This window comes from Sabethes cyaneus, chromosome 1, assembly GCF_943734655.1.
Source record: "Sabethes cyaneus chromosome 1, idSabCyanKW18_F2, whole genome shotgun sequence".
NCBI lineage: Eukaryota > Metazoa > Arthropoda > Insecta > Diptera > Culicidae > Sabethes > Sabethes cyaneus.
The window spans coordinates 96,290,784-96,313,269 of record NC_071353.1 but is presented as its reverse complement, the minus strand read 5'-3'; the positions used below and the strand labels follow the sequence as shown (position 1 = coordinate 96,313,269).

The 22,486-nt window shown below is 39.7% G+C and overlaps 1 protein-coding gene across 3 annotated transcripts in view; it reads right to left on the bottom strand.

The window, feature by feature from the left end:
• LOC128745611 (excitatory amino acid transporter 3-like) overlaps window positions 1-21,286 on the bottom strand; it is a 57,355-nt gene extending 36,069 nt beyond the window's left edge. Inside the window, exon 1 of one of the 3 annotated variants that reach the window (XM_053842717.1) lies at window positions 21,174-21,286. The gene's annotated coding sequence lies outside the window, so the exon portion shown is untranslated. Of the gene's footprint in view, window positions 1-20,998; window positions 21,142-21,173 lie in introns of those variants that run through there. The other 2 variants (XM_053842782.1, XM_053842835.1) reach the window with 2 other exon arrangements.
• Window positions 21,287-22,486: the final 1,200 nt, after the last annotated feature.

Here is a 22,486-nt window from a genome sequence, read left to right as displayed (position 1 = left end):
ATATAAACTGAATAAAAAATCAGAGGGGTTGTGTACAAGACACGACCGCATATATAGGTGACGCAGGACTACGTAAGTCTCTTTGTAGTGATAGTGGCAATCATTCGATTCTTCATGCTACATGCGTGGTATGTAACATTTATCAAAGTAGTAACATTGCATACGTTCAATTCTCAAAAGATTGTGCATTTGAAAACAATTTAACAAAATCAAGAACACAAACTATTGCTTTCCTGCTACCTTACGGAAATTAAAGATGGTTTTTATTATCCATGGTTTCCCACGTTGAAGGGATTTTACCAATTCAATCCTATTCTATCAACAGCACATCTTTTCACTACACTTCTAATGAAACGGCAAGCATGTGTATTCATACAGTCGTATTATAACCGAACAGTACAGCTGTAGCACATTTTTCCAACACAGATATCAAGTTCGCCTAGGTTTAATCGACTCGCAATAAAGAATTTGCGATCTGTTGGGACAAACTTGTGTCATTTTTTCTGGCACACTTCCCTAACATAGACATCAAATTGGACTAGGTTTAATCGCGTTCGTAAGAAACCTGTTGGCATGAGGGGGCTTTGTTACTCTCTCTGGAGTACTTCCCAAGCAAGGACATCAAAATGGTCTAGGTTGAACCGCGGTGTTAGGAAATCTTGTTGAAATGAGGAAACTTGGTCACTTGTTTTGGCTTACTTCCCAAGCACAGATATCAAATTGGTATAGGTTTAGATCATCGTAAAGAATCTACCAACCAATCACGAAGCGAGAATTCTGGTACAACATAGGTTCATTATTTTCAATTTTTCAATAGTTCAACATCAAGAATCCATGCTTTTCTTCATTTGGGTCAATTCTCAGAAGATTTTCCGATCGATTGGTGTAAGAATATTGAAAATCGATTGGAAAACCGCTGAGCTATTAGCGATCAAAACCTTTCATTTTTCGTGACGCTCGCATTTTTCGATTTTTTGGAATGACACCCTATCTCAAAACTTGCCGTAAGACGTAGTCCTACGTCAAAAAACTAAAAATCCACATTATACGGCTCTGGACACGTTTTTACTTTTACTCAGGGTTTCGATAATGAGTAACTTGGATCTATCATCTAGTTTCCGGGGGTCCGACCAGGAAGATAACCCAACGCGTGTCTGATGAACTGCGATACACGACTTCGATTCTAGATGACCAAATATTTGTAAACAGGTTTCACATCACAGAAACTTTGTCAAGAATGGATCGTACCAGCGAAAAGTAAAGAACTCAACAGCTGCATGAATCATGGAAATCATTGGCTGTCCGTTCATTATATTTAGGTTACGATTCACTTTAGAAATGATGTTGAGGTAGTTGTATTGAAAGATCATTCTAGTATTTAGATCTTCTCCTAGAGTCTTTGATAACATTGATACGTTCAAGATGAGAGCAATCGTTTATAGTCAGCGTTAGCTTTCGGATATTTTTCGCCTCGAATTCCGTGGGAGCTAATTTTCCTTCATTCATAAATAACCATAGGCAGTGTTGGGCACCACTAATGCGCTAATTCGCTAACCGACCAATCGAGAAACGCTAGTTATACTTTAAAATTTATACTCAGACTAGCCGAATTGTTGCTGGTCCATAATACCAAATGAAATGCCGCTGTTTATTTTAAAATTAATAAACTGTGAAGCATTTTATCCATTATAATAGGTTTTGATCTTAGTATAATTAAGAAAAGTCATGTAATATATACAAATTAGTAATAATTTGTACAGTGACGGATTACAATGCAAGTTGTGGCGATATGTTCAAAAATAAGCAGTGACTGTTAATTTGCAGTTTGCGATTAGTGATTAGCGTAATTTCCACGATTATCGAGCAAATTGTATCGGTTAGCTAATTACCGAATTGGCGGTCCCCAATACTGATCATAGGGTGTTTCACGTATGACGGATGAAGTAGTATTAGGCGAAAAGGGCTTATGTGCAAATGAAAGATTCTCTTCGAGTCTCACGTAAAAAAAATGTTGCTGCAGGTTGGGAAATTTTCCGTTCAATAATGGAAACAAAGGTCATTTTATTTGTAAATATGGTATTTTTCTAACATCAAGCATTAAATTTAGATCCATTTCATTCGAAAATGGCTAAGGCAATACAGGAGCGACACCTAGTGAAGCCAATGTTTTTTTGACCGTCAACTCAGTATAAAGCGCACACACACACACACACACACACACACACACACACACACACACACACACACACACACACACACACACACACACACACACACACACACACACACACACACACACACACACACACACACACACAACACATAATATATCATAATACATCTATACCTATAAAGAAGGATGTCTGTCTGTCTGTCTGTCTGTCTGTCTGTCTGTCTGTCTGTCTGTCTGTCTGTCTGTCTGTCTGTCTGTCTGTCTGTCTGTCTGTCTGTCTGTCTGTCTGTCTGTCTGTCTGTCTGTCTGTCTGTCTGTCTGTCTGTCTGTCTGTCTGTCTGTCTGTCTGTCTGTCTGTCTGTCTGTCTGTCTGTCTGTCTGTCTGTCTGTCTGTCTGTCTGTCTGTCTGTCTGTCTGTCTGTCTGTCTGTCTGTCTGTCTGTCTGTCTGTCTGTCTGTCTGTCTGTCTGTCTGTCTGTCTGTCTGTCTGTCTGTCTGTCTGTCTGTCTGTCTGTCTGTCTGTCTGTCTGTCTGTCTGTCTGTCTGTCTGTCTGTCTGTCTGTCTGTCTGTCTGTCTGTCTGTCTGTCTGTCTGTCTGTCTGTCTGTCTGTCTGTCTGTCTGTCTGTCTGTCTGTCTGTCTGTCTGTCTGTCTGTCTGTCTGTCTGTCTGTCTGTCTGTCTGTCTGTCTGTCTGTCTGTCTGTCTGTCTGTCTGTCTGTCTGTCTGTCTGTCTGTCTCTGTCTGTCTGTCTGTCTGTCTGTCTGTCTGTCTGTCTGTCTGTCTGTCTGTCTGTCTGTCTGTCTGTCTGTCTGTCTGTCTGTCTGTCTGTCTGTCTGTCTGTCTGTCTGTCTGTCTGTCTGTCTGTCTGTCTGTCTGTCTGTCTGTCTGTCTGTCTGTCTGTCTGTCTGTCTGTCTGTCTGTCTGTCTGTCTGTCTGTCTGTCTGTCTGTCTGTCTGTCTGTCTGTCTGTCTGTCTGTCTGTCTGTCTGTCTGTCTGTCTGTCTGTCTGTCTGTCTGTCTGTCTGTCTGTCTGTCTGTCTGTCTGTCTGTCTGTCTGTCTGTCTGTCTGTCTGTCTGTCTGTCTGTCTGTCTGTCTGTCTGTCTGTCTGTCTGTCTGTCTGTCTGTCTGTCTGTCTGTCTGTCTGTCTGTCTGTCTGTCTGTCTGTCTGTCTGTCTGTCTGTCTGTCTGTCTGTCTGTCTGTCTGTCTGTCTGTCTGTCTGTCTGTCTGTCTGTCTGTCTGTCTGTCTGTCTGTCTGTCTGTCTGTCTGTCTGTCTGTCTGTCTGTCTGTCTGTCTGTCTGTCTGTCTGTCTGTCTGTCTGTCTGTCTGTCTGTCTGTCTGTCTGTCTGTCTGTCTGTCTGTCTGTCTGTCTGTCTGTCTGTCTGTCTGTCTGTCTGTCTGTCTGTCTGTCTGTCTGTCTGTCTGTCTGTCTGTCTGTCTGTCTGTCTGTCTGTCTGTCTGTCTGTCTGTCTGTCTGTCTGTCTGTCTGTCTGTCTGTCTGTCTGTCTGTCTGTCTGTCTGTCTGTCTGTCTGTCTGTCTGTCTGTCTGTCTGTCTGTCTGTCTGTCTGTCTGTCTGTCTGTCTGTCTGTCTGTCTGTCTGTCTGTCTGTCTGTCTGTCTGTCTGTCTGTCTGTCTGTCTGTCTGTCTGTCTGTCTGTCTGTCTGTCTGTCTGTCTGTCTGTCTGTCTGTCTGTCTGTCTGTCTGTCTGTCTGTCTGTCTGTCTGTCTGTCTGTCTGTCTGTCTGTCTGTCTGTCTGTCTGTCTGTCTGTCTGTCTGTCTGTCTGTCTGTCTGTCTGTCTGTCTGTCTGTCTGTCTGTCTGTCTGTCTGTCTGTCTGTCTGTCTGTCTGTCTGTCTGTCTGTCTGTCTGTCTGTCTGTCTGTCTGTCTGTCTGTCTGTCTGTCTGTCTGTCTGTCTGTCTGTCTGTCTGTCTGTCTGTCTGTCTGTCTGTCTGTCTGTCTGTCTGTCTGTCTGTCTGTCTGTCTGTCTGTCTGTCTGTCTGTCTGTCTGTCTGTCTGTCTGTCTGTCTGTCTGTCTGTCTGTCTGTCTGTCTGTCTGTCTGTCTGTCTGTCTGTCTGTCTGTCTGTCTGTCTGTCTGTCTGTCTGTCTGTCTGTCTGTCTGTCTGTCTGTCTGTCTGTCTGTCTGTCTGTCTGTCTGTCTGTCTGTCTGTCTGTCTGTCTGTCTGTCTGTCTGTCTGTCTGTCTGTCTGTCTGTCTGTCTGTCTGTCTGTCTGTCTGTCTGTCTGTCTGTCTGTCTGTCTGTCTGTCTGTCTGTCTGTCTGTCTGTCTGTCTGTCTGTCTGTCTGTCTGTCTGTCTGTCTGTCTGTCTGTCTGTCTGTCTGTCTGTCTGTCTGTCTGTCTGTCTGTCTGTCTGTCTGTCTGTCTGTCTGTCTGTCTGTCTGTCTGTCTGTCTGTCTGTCTGTCTGTCTGTCTGTCTGTCTGTCTGTCTGTCTGTCTGTCTGTCTGTCTGTCTGTCTGTCTGTCTGTCTGTCTGTCTGTCTGTCTGTCTGTCTGTCTGTCTGTCTGTCTGTCTGTCTGTCTGTCTGTCTGTCTGTCTGTCTGTCTGTCTGTCTGTCTGTCTGTCTGTCTGTCTGTCTGTCTGTCTGTCTGTCTGTCTGTCTGTCTGTCTGTCTGTCTGTCTGTCTGTCTGTCTGTCTGTCTGTCTGTCTGTCTGTCTGTCTGTCTGTCTGTCTGTCTGTCTGTCTGTCTGTCTGTCTGTCTGTCTGTCTGTCTGTCTGTCTGTCTGTCTGTCTGTCTGTCTGTCTGTCTGTCTGTCTGTCTGTCTGTCTGTCTGTCTGTCTGTCTGTCTGTCTGTCTGTCTGTCTGTCTGTCTGTCTGTCTGTCTGTCTGTCTGTCTGTCTGTCTGTCTGTCTGTCTGTCTGTCTGTCTGTCTGTCTGTCTGTCTGTCTGTCTGTCTGTCTGTCTGTCTGTCTGTCTGTCTGTCTGTCTGTCTGTCTGTCTGTCTGTCTGTCTGTCTGTCTGTCTGTCTGTCTGTCTGTCTGTCTGTCTGTCTGTCTGTCTGTCTGTCTGTCTGTCTGTCTGTCTGTCTGTCTGTCTGTCTGTCTGTCTGTCTGTCTGTCTGTCTGTCTGTCTGTCTGTCTGTCTGTCTGTCTGTCTGTCTGTCTGTCTGTCTGTCTGTCTGTCTGTCTGTCTGTCTGTCTGTCTGTCTGTCTGTCTGTCTGTCTGTCTGTCTGTCTGTCTGTCTGTCTGTCTGTCTGTCTGTCTGTCTGTCTGTCTGTCTGTCTGTCTGTCTGTCTGTCTGTCTGTCTGTCTGTCTGTCTGTCTGTCTGTCTGTCTGTCTGTCTGTCTGTCTGTCTGTCTGTCTGTCTGTCTGTCTGTCTGTCTGTCTGTCTGTCTGTCTGTCTGTCTGTCTGTCTGTCTGTCTGTCTGTCTGTCTGTCTGTCTGTCTGTCTGTCTGTCTGTCTGTCTGTCTGTCTGTCTGTCTGTCTGTCTGTCTGTCTGTCTGTCTGTCTGTCTGTCTGTCTGTCTGTCTGTCTGTCTGTCTGTCTGTCTGTCTGTCTGTCTGTCTGTCTGTCTGTCTGTCTGTCTGTCTGTCTGTCTGTCTGTCTGTCTGTCTGTCTGTCTGTCTGTCTGTCTGTCTGTCTGTCTGTCTGTCTGTCTGTCTGTCTGTCTGTCTGTCTGTCTGTCTGTCTGTCTGTCTGTCTGTCTGTCTGTCTGTCTGTCTGTCTGTCTGTCTGTCTGTCTGTCTGTCTGTCTGTCTGTCTGTCTGTCTGTCTGTCTGTCTGTCTGTCTGTCTGTCTGTCTGTCTGTCTGTCTGTCTGTCTGTCTGTCTGTCTGTCTGTCTGTCTGTCTGTCTGTCTGTCTGTCTGTCTGTCTGTCTGTCTGTCTGTCTGTCTGTCTGTCTGTCTGTCTGTCTGTCTGTCTGTCTGTCTGTCTGTCTGTCTGTCTGTCTGTCTGTCTGTCTGTCTGTCTGTCTGTCTGTCTGTCTGTCTGTCTGTCTGTCCGTATGTTCCTTATAGAATCGAAAAGTACTGAACCAATCGGCATGAAAATATGCATGTAGAGGTTTTTTGGGGCCAGGAAAGGTTTTAGTGATGGTTTTAGAGGGGGGCTCCCATACAAATGAAACACAAATTTTTGCATGACTCGACAACTAGTCAAGCAAATTTTTAATATGTCCCTTCAATCTGGAATTTTCCCAAGCATCTGGAAAAGATCTTTCTTAGTGCCTGTGTTCATAGCTGGTAAGAAATCTGATTTCCGTAATTATAGGGGTATTGCAATTATCTCTTGTATTCCAAAACTCTTTGAAGCAATTGTCAATAAGAAGGTATTCTCGCAAATAAAGAATAGAATTACTCATACACAACATGGTTTCTACAAAGGACGCTCAACCACAACAAATTTACTCGAGTTTGTTAACTTTTCGCTTAACGCAATGGATAATGGAAACTACGTTGAAGCCTTATAAACCGACTTTAGTAAAGCCTTTGATCGTATTGATATACCAATGCTTCTCTTCAAATTGCAAAAAATAGGTATACATCAAGAACTTTTAATATGGATCGAATCATATCTCACATACCGCCAGCAAATTGTTAAATTTAAAGGAAAAACATCTAATCCCATTCAAGTCACCTCTGGAGTCCCTCAAGGGTCTCATTTAGGACCGCTATTGTTTATTTTATTCGTTAATGATATCTCATTCGTTCTCAAGAATATAAAAATCCTTATTTACGCCGACGATATGAAATTATACTTAGAAATAAAAAATGAGACAGATGTCAACACATTTTGTAACGAAATTCAAATTTTTTATAATTGGTGTAAGAAGAGCTTACTTCAACTAAACGTGAACAAATGTAAATTAATTAAATTCAGTAGAAAACGAAATACACCTATAACCAACATCTCCCTTGAAGATCAAATGATAGAAAATTGTGAACGAATTAGAGATTTGGGAGTTATTCTAGACTCAAAATTAACGTTTATAGACACTATAATACAATTACTTGTAAAGCAAGCAACATGCTCTCTTTCATAAAACGCTTTAGCTTTAATTTTCGAGACCCATACACATTAAAAACACTTTACATTTACTACGTTCGTTCAATTCTTGAGTACTGTAGCGTGGTATGGTCTCCGTTTGCCAATGCACACATAAATAGAATAGAATCAATACAAAAACAATTCTTGTTGTACGCACTCCGTAATTTAAATTAGACGAGCCTTCCTCTTCCGTCATATGACGACCGTTGCAAACTTATAAATATCGAAACATTAAAGGCGCGTCGTGAATTTGCAATGGTCTCATTTGTTAATGACATAGTCTCACAACGTATTGACTCTGCCGAACTCTTATCTAAATTAAATTTTTACGCACCTACTAGAAATTTACGTGTTCGTACACTATTTGCCACGGATCATTATCGAACTAATTATGCTAAATTCGGGCCCATAAATCAAATGATGGTGCTATACAACCAACATTGTAATTTTATTGACTTCACAATTAAAAAAAACCAAATTGAAGCAATATTTTAGGACAATAAGTAATTCAAGCCAATAACAACAGAAAACTAGCAGAAACGAGCAAACATAAATAGAATATGTAATCGATTGATAACATTAGGTTAAGCTTGTATCACGGTCTACACACGATTGACTGCAAATAAATAATCGAATAGAACAAAATTTGGCATGCGGGTGTTTTTGGTGACAAGAATTTATTCTATGGTAAATTGAGACCCCTCCTCTCTTTATAAGGGGAATTATAACTCCTCTCCTCTTTAAAAGAGGGGGCTTCCATTCAAATTTCCTCATAACTCGAGAACTAATCTAGCAAATGGAACCAAATTTGGCATGTGAAGGTTTTCGAGGGCAAGAATATTTTCGATAGTAAATTAGGACCCCTCCCCACTTTAAGAGGGGGGGCTCCTGTACCAAAGAAACACAATTTTCCTCATAACTCGAGAAGTAATAAAGCAAATGGAACCATATTTGGCATGTGGGTGTTTTTGGAGACAACAATTTTTTCTATGATGAATTGGGACCCCTCCCCGTTTTAGGAGGGGGGGATCCTATACACATGAAATACAAATTTCCTCATAACTGAAGAACTAATCAAGCAAATGGAACAAAATTTGGCATGTGAAAGTTTTCGAGGGCAAGAATATTTTCTATGGTAAATTAGGACCACTCCCCACTTTAAGAGGGGGGCTACTATACAAACGAAATACAAATTTCCTCATAACTCGAGAACTAATCAAGCAAATGGAACAAACTTTGACACGTGGGTGTTTTTGGAGACAAAATTTTTTTCTATGATGAATTGGGACCCCTACCCACTTTAGGAAGGGGGGCTCCTATACAAATGAAATGCGAATTTCCTCATAACTCGAGAATTAATCAAGCAAATGGAACCCAATTTGGCATGTGAAAGTTTTCTAGGGCATGAATATTTTCTATGGTGAAATAGAACCCCCCCCCCCCCCCCCCCACTTTAAGGGGGGCTCCTATACAAACGAAATACAAATTTCCTCATAACTCGAGAACTAATCAAGCAAATGGAACCAAATTTGACACATGGGTGTTTTTGGAGACAAAAATTTTTTCTATGATGAATTGGGACTTTAGGAGGGGGGCTCCTATACAAATGAAATTCAAATTTCCTCATAACTCGAGAACTAATCAAGTAAATAGAACCAAATTTGGCATGTGGAGGTTTCTGGAGGCAAAAATATTTTCTATGGTGAATTAGGACCCCTCCCAACTTTAATAGGGGGTGCTTCTACACAAATGAAATACAAATTTCCTCATAATTCGAGAGCTAATCAAGCAAATGGAACCAAATTTGGCATGTGGGTGTTTTTGGAGGCAACCATTTTTTCTATGATGAACTGGGACCCCTTACCTTTTTAAGAGGGGGGGGCTCTCATACAAACGAAATACAAATTTCCTCATAACTCTAGAACTAATCAAGCAAATGGAACCAAATTTAACATGTGGGTATTTTTGTAGGCAAGAATATTTTCTATGGTATATTTTCTATGGATTTCCCCACTTTAAGAGGGGGGGGGGCTCCTATACAAATGAAAAACAAATTTCCTCATAACTCGAGAACTAATCAAGCAAATGGAACCAAATTTGACATGTAAGTGGTTTTGGACGCAAGATTTTTTTCTATGGTGAATTGAGACCCCTCTCTTCTTTAGAAAGCGAGTTATGGCCCATCTCCCCTTTAAGAGGGTGGGCTTCCATACAAATGAAATGCAAATTTCCTCTTATCTCGAGAACTAATCAATCAAATGGAACCAAATTTGGCATGTGGGAGTTTTAGATGGCAGAAATTTTTTCTATGGTGAATTACGACCCCTTCCCCTTTTAAGAGGGGAGCTCCCATACAAATGAAATTCAAATTTCCTTATAACTTGAGAACTAATCAAGCAAATGGAACCAAATTTGGCATGTGGGAGATTTTGGAGTCTTGAATTTATTTTACGATCGTTAGAGACCTCTCACCCCTGTGGTAGGGGGATATGGACTCTCATACAAATAAAACAGAAATTTTTGCGAAACTCAAAGACTAATCGAACTCGAGAAATTCGAGACTCTTCCATAAAACATTAGTCAATACAAGACCACAAAAACTATCTATAGTAACACTAGATCATTCAGGACGAGACGGTCGCGAGTGTTGCCGGTGACCCGCCGTCGGAAGCGCCGCCCACTGGGAGGCTTGCAAAACTCGAGATTGTGACAAAGATCATCCGAGATTCATGATTTATGTACAACACAGGTTAATTTGTGGCAATACGAAGTTTGTCGGGTCAGCTAGTATATACATAAAAAAACCTGAATCAATTGCTGGTGAAAAACTAAAAAAAAATTGGTTTGAAAAAGTTTCCATTAAATTTTTTTGACCATTTTTACCTTTGTTGTACTATATAACAAAAGTTTAGGAATTGGTTGAAAAATACGAAGCTGATCCGAGGCCCAGAGGGCCGAGTCACGTTATACCAATCGAAATAGCTCGACGAACTGAGCAATGCCTGTGTGCGTGTGTGTGTGTGTGTGTGTGTGTGTGTGTGTGTGTGTGTGTGTGTGTGTGTGTGTGTGTGTGTGTGTGTGTGTGTGTGTGTGTGTGTGTGTGTGTGTGTGTGTGTGTGTGTGTGTGTGTGTGTGTGTGTGTGTGTGTGTGTGTGTGTGTGTGTGTGTGTGTGTGTGTGTGCATGTGTGTGCGTGTGTTGTAATAATGCAGAATATTATTACAAGAAATTTGGCTGAAGACAGTAACCTTCTATCTTTTCAGCGAAGATAGAAAAATCTTAGGGTAAAGAACCGGTTTTAAGCAGTCTAAGCGGGTCACTGACTAAGTGGGGGATATCAGCATACCAAGCTTCTTGCTTTCTTTAGTTCTTCAAGCTGTTACCATTGGAAGACACTATTGTTGTGCTAAACTTTTGATTTTCCGCTTTAAAAGTTGGAGCGGTGGAACTAATTTTGATCAGCCCGAACATATTTTCACCCTCAAGGTGTTTTTTAAGCAATCCTGAAATCTGAATTTTTTTATGTCCCCGTAAAAAATCCCTCGAACTTTTCCCCCTATTCAGTAAGTTCGCGTTCCTATCCGCGACCTATTAATCGGAATCTGATGCGTAATCGGCATAGCGTATCGGCATAGATGCGTGAAATATCATCTGTCTAAATTGTTTATCGGGGCATACACTCACCGCACCGTTCGACAAACGGTATTCGTCGTCTCTTTTATTCTCTAGTGTTCTTATGGGAAACTCACTCACTCACTCATCTCACTCGCTGTTCATAAGGATGGTGGGAGAACAAAAGAGGTAAACATAGCAGTACGCACGGTCCGACTCAGAACAGTGTTGTCAAAGCAAATAACATTGAAACACATCGTTGCTTCATTAAATCACTGAGAAAATCTTCGAAAATTATTGAAAAAGTTGTCTTTTCTGTTGTTTTTAATAAAAAAAAACTAATTATGAACATACATTTCTCTTGAAAGTATTGAATCACGTTTTCACCGTTGGAGGTTTCAGTTAATTTCAAACCTGTAATTCTTATTTCCAGAACCGAAACAGTGTCTTGGCAACACGATAGTTTATCAGTTTTGCTGTAGCTGCTGCTACTGGTGAACAGGTTCCGTCAATTCAGAATTTGTTTTCAGTTTTGTCATAAAATAATAGAACTTTCGGCTAGTGACAAAGCCTTAGATAATAGAAAAAAAGATAGTGAATAATATGGTATGTGACAATTGAGTGCTTGACTTTTAGAGTGGCTGTAATCAGTGCTAAAAATGTGATGGATTTGTTAGTAGCGAGGTGGCGATGTACGTTTTTGGACAACAATTTGGAAAAAAGTACGTTTTTGGACAACAATTTTTAATTCATCATATTTCTTGTCGGAAACCCAGTAAATTGTGTTTGTGGGAATCAAATGTATGGTTAAGTGATTTGTAAAGATGATCCTATCAAAAGATTTTGAAAATATGAATAGAAAAGTGCATTTTTGGCTCATTTATTTTCAACTGATTAAAATAGGTGACACTGCTTAACTTATTCCTTACCCTATTTATTGTATATGAATTTGTAAAATCAGTTTTTCTATTTTAGCTCGTTTTCATCGTATCGTACGTATCAGGACGTTCTCTTTCTCGTTTCTTCAACAACAAGCCCTCTGATTTGGCTATCAAGTAAGATGCAGCATACGAATGTTTGAAGAAAATTTTGATTCCGTTTCTACAAAAACATCGTATAGATGGACAATACGTGTTTTGGCAGGATAGAGCATCATCGCGTTACGTCAAAAAACACAATAGGTCTTGAATTCGATCCCATTTTTACCCAAGAACTACGACCCGAAAAATCTGTCTCAGTGCGTCCAATCGAAGATTTCTTCGGGGTTTTGAGTTCCTTGGTGTACAAAAATAACTGGAGAACAACGAATTGCAAAAAGTAGATTGGTAAAATCAAGAGATGCATTCGCAAAGTTGACATGACGGCCGTACAACGCTCCTGTTTCGACGTCCAACGAAAGCTTCGCCGAACAGCCTATTACGGACCGTTTTCAAATGTACACTAATTTTTTTTCAACAATGGATAATGTATTTTTAATTTCGGTAGATCAGATCTTCTTTATGTATCTGTCTTTTTTGACAGCTTGAGAAAAAAAATCCAAAATTTTAGTTGTCACCCGTTATTTCCTCTTAAAGCTTTCTTTTACTTGCACTTGCTTAAATTAGTAACAACTTACTTATCCTTATTCAGCAATTTCATAAAAAAAGGATCTATCAAAATTTATAAGTGCTCCTATTTTGTTCCAATTTTGTAAACTTATTCAATTTCCAAAAAAATTATGTAAACAAACGCACTATGCAACGTTAACGTAGATGAATTATGTTCCGAAGACGTGTCGGTTTCTATCTCCAATAGAAAGTAAGACCGTGAAACAAAGGTTCCTTTCACCACTAGGTGGATTAAAGTGGGTTTTTATAATCCACTCGGCTCACAAAGAAAATACGCATCTAGTTTCTTCTAAACCAACTTAAATCCAAACGAAGGTGTAGGTTTGATCTTTGATGTTTAGAGTAAAATTTGATCTCATTTAAAAATAATTCTCAACCTCCAACTAGTCTCAACTTGCAGGCTACTTCTACCTATCTTCTCCTGCTTCTGTGAGTTTATTCCTTTATGAGCCAAAAGCCTCAAATCAAATACATACGAAAATTACGTTATCAAAATGAGCATATTATGAGCAATATTATTCATCTAACAATCGATTTATAGAATTAAACTTTGAAAATAACTTGCTTAAATACTTCAGCTGTTAGAATGTACGTACAAGAAAACAACGTAGAATCTAAATGAATTCGATTGAACAAGCAATTTATTCCACAGCACCTGCGCTTCGATGATGGTGATTCAGTTATTTCCTCTTTTCTTACTGCTTTGTTGCTATTTGTGACTCTACATTTAAAATGTACAGCATATCTCGTCGAGCACTCCCGCATTCGTACCCCATACGGTCTGATTATAAAGCGACCCTATCTTCATTCAGGTATTTATTAACGCTACATCAGTTCTCCGGAATGGTAAAGGCACAGTTGTTTTACAGTGATATTCCGCATCAACCCCTTGACGCCAATGATCGGTACAACTTTTTACAACAAACATTTTTCGTGGCTTAGGGTGAGTCAAGGTATGATGAAACACTTGTTTTGTTCGACTTGTTTTATCTCATTCTCATATTTGTATACCGTCACGTGAACTGTGAATGTGTGATACCTTTTAATACCTTTTCTATTTATCGCACTAAATTTTAGCATATTTTTTAACAATTCAATAAAATTAACATAATGCAAATAATATGAAAAAGTATGATAAAAAAAATTTCAAAACATCGTTTCGCTTCCTTGTTTCGGGGAATTTTGGGCGTCCTCAGACCTGGGCGTCCACAAACACCCCTATTCTGTATTTCGAACGAATCTTTATTTCGTTCGACTTGTTTCGAACGAGATGTTTTGCCCATTTGATTTTGCTGGCGGAAATTTCGTTCGAAATAACAATCCGTTCGTTCGAAATATAGAATAGCGGTGTTTGTGTAGCCAAACACGAATACTTTTGTTACCAAAATCGGTCCGTGCAATGCAAAATTCGAAATATTTCGAACACTGGCTACTAAAGAGCAAGACCACCGCGTGCGTTTGGCTAGACCGGCTTGGTCTCTGCCAAACGCGCTAGGTCTGAGGACGCCCAAAATTCCCCGAAACAAGGAAGCGAAACGATGTTTTGAAATTTTTTTTATCATACTTTTTCATTATTTGCATTATGTTAATGCAATGCATGAAAATGAAAATGAAAATATTATAGTGAAATATGCTACAGCAACAAATTGATATATATATGGGCCCTATTCTGTAAGTCACGTCGAGTGTCACTTTGCTCGACTAGTCGACTTTTGGTATTATGTAAGTCACATGCGACCCGATTTTGTCGAGTAACTCGACTGAGTCCACCGCCAAAAAGCTAGTGACTAAACGGTTAGCAAGTGACGCTTGAGCTAGCTTTGTTTTGGTCCTGCATTGAGCCGCTATGCTGCCCGTTCTTCTTGCACTCGACACTCGACAGTGACTGAGTCGAGCCGAGTTGCTCGACGTGACTTACAGAATAGGGCCCTATATATATATATATATATATATATATATATATATATATATATATATATATATATATATATATATATATATATATATATATATATATATATATATAGCATATTTCACTATAATATTTTCATTGCCGTAGGACTACGTAAGGTGATTGAACGACGCAATTATGCTAAAAGTCGATTGTTATTATTGGAAAAGTTATTATTGTTATTGTTATAAAGTTATTGGAAAAAATAGTAACATCTATCTGATTTTCACGTTAGCGCATTAGTATGCGCGCGAACTACCTGAAAATCACGTAAATATTACAGGACAAGCTGGATGGAAAATATTCACATAACTTCCTATGATTTCGACGTGAAATTTATTTTGAGTGTAGTAGTTTGAACGAACTTGTAAATATGTTAACTTTATGTTGCATTCACTAACTTCGTCATCGCGGGCGTAATTTGCCAAACGGATGTGAATGTCAAGAATGGATGTCAAAAATCGGCTTTTTAAATATTTTTTGGAAACGGTGGTTCTACAATTGATGAAGGGACTGTAGGGGAAAGTAATGAAGAATTTTTAAAAGGAGGGGAAAGAATGAAAACTGAGGGGGGGGATATTGGTAGCTACGCTTAATAAGTTGTCGTTGTGACAAGACTAAAAACACGAGTTTTGGTCTACGGCTTTTTTGACGTAGGACTACGTCTTACGGCAAGTTTTGAGATAGGGTGTCATTCCAAAAAATCGAAAAATGCGAGCATCACGAAAAATGAAAGATTTTGAACGCTAATAGCTCAGCGGTTTTCCGATTGATTTTCAATATTCTTACACCAATCGATCGGTAAATCTTCTAAGAATTGACCCAAATGAAGAAAAGTATGGATCCTTGATGTTGAACTATTGAAAAATTGAAAATAATGAACCTATGTTTTACCAGAATTCTCGCTTTGTGATTGGTTGGAAGATTCTTTGCGATGATCTAAACCTATACCAATTTGATATCTGTGCTTGGGAAGTACGCCAAAACAAGTGACAAAGTTTCCTCATTTCAACAAGATTTCTTAACACCGCGGTTAAACCTAGACCATTTTGATGTCCTTGCTTGGGAAGTACGCCAGAAAGAGTGACAAAGCCCCCTCGTGCCAACAGATTTCTTACGAACGCGAAGAAACCTAGTCCAATTTGATGTCTGTGTTAGGAAAGTGCGCCAGAAAAAATGACACAGGTTCGTCGTACCAACAGATCGCAGATTCTTTACTGCGAGACGATTAAACCTCGGTGAATTTGATATCTGTGTTGGAAAAATGTGCTACAGCTGTAGTGTTCGGTTATAACACGACTCTGTATGAGTACGCATACTTAGTGATGTCCGTTAATCGTTCGATTAATTCAACTAATCGAATAACACGTGGAATATTCGAATAATTTTTAATCGAATACTGCCAGCACGAGTAGTTGAATTAATCGAATAGTTCAATGAGTACGAATAATGCTCGTTAATCGTTCATAATCGTTCGATTAATCGAATTAATCAACGAAATATTCGAATATTTTTAATCGAACACCTCTGACACGAATAGTTGAATTAATCGATTAGTGCAGACAACTCTCACCGATTAATCGGTAATCGAATAATTGGAAATTTCGGACATCACTACGCATACTTGCCGATGCCGTTTCATTAGAAGTGTAGTGAAAAGATGTGCTGTTGATAAAATAGGACTGAATTGATAAAATCCCTTCAACGTGGGGAACCATGGGTAATAAAAACAATCTTTAGTTTCTGTAAGGTAGCAGGAAAGCAATAGTTTGTGTTCTTGATTTTGTTAAATTGTTTTCAATATTCTTACACCAATCGATCGGTAAATCTTCTAAGAATTGACCCAAATGAAGAAAAGTATGGATCCTTGATGTTGAACTATTGAAAAATTGAAAATAATGAACCTATGTTTTACCAGAATTCTCGCTTTGTGATTGGTTGGAAGATTCTTTGCGATGATCTAAACCTATACCAATTTGATATCTGTGCTTGGGAAGTACGCCAAAACAAGTGACAAAGTTTCCTCATTTCAACAAGATTTCTTAACACCGCGGTTAAACCTAGACCATTTTGATGTCCTTGCTTGGGAAGTACGCCAGAAAGAGTGACAAAGCCCCCTCGTGCCAACAGATTTCTTACGAACGCGAAGAAACCTAGTCCAATTTGATGTCTGTGTTAGGAAAGTGCGCCAGAAAAAATGACACAGGTTCGTCGTACCAACAGATCGCAGATTCTTTACTGCGAGACGATTAAACCTCGGTGAATTTGATATCTGTGTTGGAAAAATGTGCTACAGCTGTAGTGTTCGGTTATAACACGACTCTGTATGAGTACGCATACTTAGTGATGTCCGTTAATCGTTCGATTAATTCAACTAATCGAATAACACGTGGAATATTCGAATAATTTTTAATCGAATACTGCCAGCACGAGTAGTTGAATTAATCGAATAGTTCAATGAGTACGAATAATGCTCGTTAATCGTTCATAATCGTTCGATTAATCGAATTAATCAACGAAATATTCGAATATTTTTAATCGAACACCTCTGACACGAATAGTTGAATTAATCGATTAGTGCAGACAACTCTCACCGATTAATCGGTAATCGAATAATTGGAAATTTCGGACATCACTACGCATACTTGCCGATGCCGTTTCATTAGAAGTGTAGTGAAAAGATGTGCTGTTGATAAAATAGGACTGAATTGATAAAATCCCTTCAACGTGGGGAACCATGGGTAATAAAAACAATCTTTAGTTTCTGTAAGGTAGCAGGAAAGCAATAGTTTGTGTTCTTGATTTTGTTAAATTGTTTTCAAATGCACAAACTTTTGAGAATTGAACGTATGCAATGTTACTACTTTGATAAATGTTACATACAACGCACGTAGCATGTATATATGTTGCATATAGCATGTATACATGAAGAATCGAATGATTACAAGCATAAATACATGCTACTATCACTGCAAAGAGACTTACGTAGTCCTGCGTCACCTATATATGCGGTCGTGTCTTGTACACAACCCCTCTGATTTTTGCCAATTTTACGATCGCTCTGGAGAGAAATTAGCGTAAAAGGCTCGGCATCTGGCACGGTGCGATCAGCCAAGTAGTCAGGAGGGGGCCTTGCCCCCCAGAAATATTTTAGCCTAAATTTGAAAAAAAAAAATTCAATGCAGAATAACAATACACCAAGCCAAAGCTGTAGCACAAGTATATTTTTTATGAGTGCGCCTTTGAATAACAATATAACCGACATCGTTTTGTATCTCTCACAGTCTTTGAAAATTCTCAACTATGTAGCTCTCAGTTACACGGAAAAATAAGGACATGGAATGGAGACTTGGTATCTGGAACTGCAAATCGCTAAATTTCATAGTTGGCGACACGGTGCTGCTCGATCAGTTAGAATCCCGAAAGTTTGGCATCGTGGTACTGCAGGAGAGCTGTCGCAAAGGCGAGAAGGTGTGGAGGATCCGTAGCGGCAAAGCCCAATATTTCCAGAACGGTGGAGCGATCAACGAGTTAGGAGCGGGCTTCGTAGTATAGCAAACTGCAGGATCGCGTAATGGACTGGAAAGCGATCAACGAGAGGATGTGCGTGTAGGATAAAAGGCCGTTTCTTCAACTACACCATCAAAAACGTATATTGTCCACATGAAGATAGACCCGACAGCGCGAAGGAAGCGTTCTATGCGCAGCTGAAGGCAACGTACGACAACTGCTCACGACAGGACATCAAGATCGTCGCCGGAGATATGAACGCCCAGGTTGGTAGGGAATGCATAGACCGGCAATCGGGCCCCAAAGCCTGCACACCGACACGAACGACAACGGCCAGCGATGCGTCAACTTTGCAGCTTTACGAGAATTGAGGATCAGAAGCAATTTATTTTTCCACAACGATATCCTCAAAGGCACCTGGAAATGCTAGGGTGCTAGGAGTAGAAACCTCGAGTGCACGAAATGATTAATTTGACGGGAAATGCCAACAAGCGATGTAGAGGAAAAACAGAGCTTGGAAAAACTGTCTAAGCATATCCAGGAGATCAAATTTGGCCAAGTATCGACGAGCACGGAATGAGTTGACCATCATACTGAGGAGCAAAAAGCGCCAGAAGAAGAACAGAGATCGTGAGGAGGTGGAACAACTATTCCGGGCTAATGACACGAGCAAGTTTTACGAGAAGGTGAACCAAACTCATAAGGGCTACACACAGAAACCTGACATGTGTAGGGACGAGGGAGGGGATCTAATCGCAAACGAGTGCGAGACGGTCGATAGGTGGAAGCAGTATTTCGCTGAACGGCGATATAGCAATAGGAGACGCAACGAAAGTTAACCTCGGAGCACCTACAAACGACAACTGCGTGCCGGCTCCCGATCTCGAAGAGATCCGGCGTGAAATTCGTCAGCTGAAGAATAGGACAGGACATTGTGCGGCGTATGCTCCTTGATCGAAGCGTCTTGCGGAAGGAAAAGTAGGCTCGATGCGAGAGTGCCATGCAGTCTATAAAAATCCTGTAAAAAATTCTTCTCAACAGCAAACTAATTAGCAGAAATCATATTGTACGCAAACTTTTGAAAACCATTAGAAAATTATTTTTGTTACATGAATACTTAGTTAAATAAATAAATTAATTAATTCGAAAGAAAATTCTGTAACATAAGCATTAAATATATTGTTTAAACAAATGGTTTTCTGCATAATAACTTGGCCTCTCTCGAGAGGCGAGTGAACCTCTTAGGTTTAAAACTTCTCTAATAAAAAAATGGCTTGGCCCCCCCAAACGAAAATCCTGGCTACGTCACTGGCGTGCGATCTTTCTACCCTACACTAGCGAGAAGATTAGAAGTCGGATAGGCGTCTAAGAGTTCTAAAAGTATTTAAAAGTCAAGAATAAGGGGGGTTTAGTGTCGGCCAGTTAGGCTACTTAAAAACTAAAGTTTTAAATAGAATTATAGAACGCAAACTACAAGTTAAAATTTATTGCGTCATAGTAGATAAAAATTGAACAGTGTTAACACTATAAAATTATTTATTTTAAATTTAAATCTTTTAATTTTTTTAATTAAATTATGTCTGTACAAATCGTAATAAAAGTGAGCATATCCAAAACTGACCTTTTTCTGTTCTTTGGAATAAAAATTCCACTATTAGAGGAATACCCACCGAGGTGTGCTGATCCGGTTAACAGATCGGCCATCCTACTGCTAACGAGACGAGACGGTTGCGGAGAATCATTCCCGGGGATGCCAGTTGGAAACAAATCCCCATTCCTGGAGATGGAACCACGGGGCCGATCCTCGGCTAGGTTAGGTGAAATTACAGCGGATTAGTGGTGACGGAAGCGGAAAATAACCTATTCCCGGGTGTGGAAATACCAGCCCGGAGAAAGTGGATGAAGAGCGGTAGGGCTATATTGGTCGTAAGTAAAACACCATCCCCCGATTATATGCTATGTAGCTAGTTAAACGATTTAAACTCAGGTATTAGATGCATGTCGACACTTAAATATTTCTTTTCTTGAAATTTCGTTACGTCATTTGCGACCCCAAAAAGGGGCTACCAGTTTTGCTTCTCGTAAGTCGGTTCAGAATGCTGGCTCCGTGTGGCCTGTCAGCGGACCTTCCTTGTAAGGTTTCGGTTGCGTATTTAAGTCTTGCCACTGTTGACCGTTAGTCGATGTTTTTTGTTTCGCGATTTACTATCTGTCCCTATTCATGAAAGTTATCCCATATTCAAACCTGCTCATGGAGACAGAATAATCTGATAGCATTAATGCTTGAATGACCTTGAGATCACTCTTACAGTCATGAGAGGGGAAATATAGAGTTACAAGACGCTCAACGAATTTGCGCCGAGCAGCCCAGTTAAATAGATTGGAAGAAACCTGGGAAATTGCGATGAACGCACAATACCACACATGGTTGGAAAGTATATTGGAACGTAGCGCACTATATCTATTTCGGCCGTGCGTTACGCGGACTCTATTTGGGGCCATTGCGGCAAAATCTAATGAAAGTGGGCAAAATAAAGCAATAAATTGTTCCTGTGCCAAAATATATGATTCTTTGACATTTTGGCACACAGAGAAGTAAAATGTAAGTAATAAAAAAGCGAATAAATTTTGTTAGCAATACTTCAGTTTACATCATGATAATGTCACACGGTACATCGGCTTGTAATTTTTAAATGTTTCTTGGTAGGCAGTTGTTCCACGACAGTTTTGAAATATCTGTTTATCAGTATGCTCGTTAATGTACGATACTAAAATTCATTATCAGTTGTTAACAGGGAGGTTGTTGATAGGATATTAGGATGGCCAATTAGCTTAGTATTGTATTATCACGTATCAGTATCTGAGGCTCGAGCAGCACGTTCCTCACAATCGTGTGGAAGATTTGTGGCTCATATTGTACTGTATATACATAGTATTGTTTTAAGAACTGAATATAATCATGACATGTCACTATATATGTTGGTCAATAACCGTTGCGACGGAAATTAAAATTTCAGTTTTCAGTTTTGACCACGGCTTAAACGTTATTGTTTTGAATTAGCATATTTTCTGGTTAATACGCTAACAATATCTGTGCAACATATGAATCATTCTCGTATTCTGGCATCTTGACTGTTACCTGAATGAAAAACTTTCACTTTTTCGTTCTCAATGCACATACCGATTTTACAGCCAATTATGTTTTAAACCGGCCATATATCAACCATGATAATTATGAGAATATCTCCATATCACGAAAGGCTGCTGCAGACTCGTAATCGTGGCATGTATATTCAAAAGTTTAGAAAACTTACAAGACGTTAATAAGATGTTTTCTTTCAATCAGTTGGTCACTTCACGTTCACAATGATGCTGCTAATATACTGGCAACCCGTAGAAGCTTTTAATGAACGCGTGTGCACCCGAGAACTGTTTACACACAACTGAGAGCTTTGGGCTGTTCTAGTCACGATCAAGGTGTGCACTTCTTGGGGTGGCTATGCGCTATAAAATATATATTTAGTTTTCTTGATTGTGACTGTTGATGACAATCATTTTTTCTTACTTTATAGGGACCTGTAAGAAATGTATGCGTGAAATAAACGGATTTTGCGCCTGCTGATGGATTTATGGGATTGACAGTACTCTCAACGAATCTAGTAAAATTTCTGGATATAAAAACTGACAAACAACTTTGAATGGGCATCTGATCATGCTCGAAAATAATCCATAAATACCTAGAAGGCAGGTAATTCCGATCAGTTCCTAATTCCAATCACTCAATCGAAGAAGCCGAGTTTTAAAAGATTGAAATAAAGTTCATAGATCAAGGGCAAGCTTTCATCATGAGGATTCCCATGCTTTTTGATTCAATATTCTAATAATCAACTACTTTAATTGAATGATTTAAATTACCTGCGTTCACGGTATATAAGATAACGACAAAAATAATGAAATTCTACAATGAAAGAAAATATTTTATTTAGAAACATAAAGCTATATTAGAAAAAAAAAATGAATTTATTCTTTGAAATATTAAAGTTAATAGTAGGGGGATTAGGGGCATAATGAGCACACGGGGCAAAATGGGCACCCCTCTTTTCTACGAAAGTACGCATTTTGTAACATCATATGGCATACGGAACACTGCTGTAGGTACTACAGTATCTATTTATCAAAAAATAAGTGATCTCTACTTTTAAAACACGGAGTTATATTAAAAAACTCAACTTGGTTCTCAGACGCTGAAAAAATTATAATTTTGGTGCACTACCAAATAAGGTTTTACGATCATTTAAATATCTTAAACTATAAAGTGCACACTGCAACATGATGTATACGTTGTATCTCAAATTTCACCTTCATTGAAGTTTTGATTTTTTACTATAATTATTGTAAAAACCCATTTTTACTTTAACTACTTGAATGGGGGCGAAATGGGCACCCTTAGGTGAGGTGAAACGAGCACTATGTCACATTAACTAACCTGTCAGTTTCTTTGTTTATCGCGTCAATGCTTGTTTACAGTGATGGTATGAATATGCCAAGAGAATGCGGAAGACATATTTGGTCAAAAAAGGCCTTGCAAGCGGCCTTGACCACTCTAAGGCGAGACGGAATACTCACA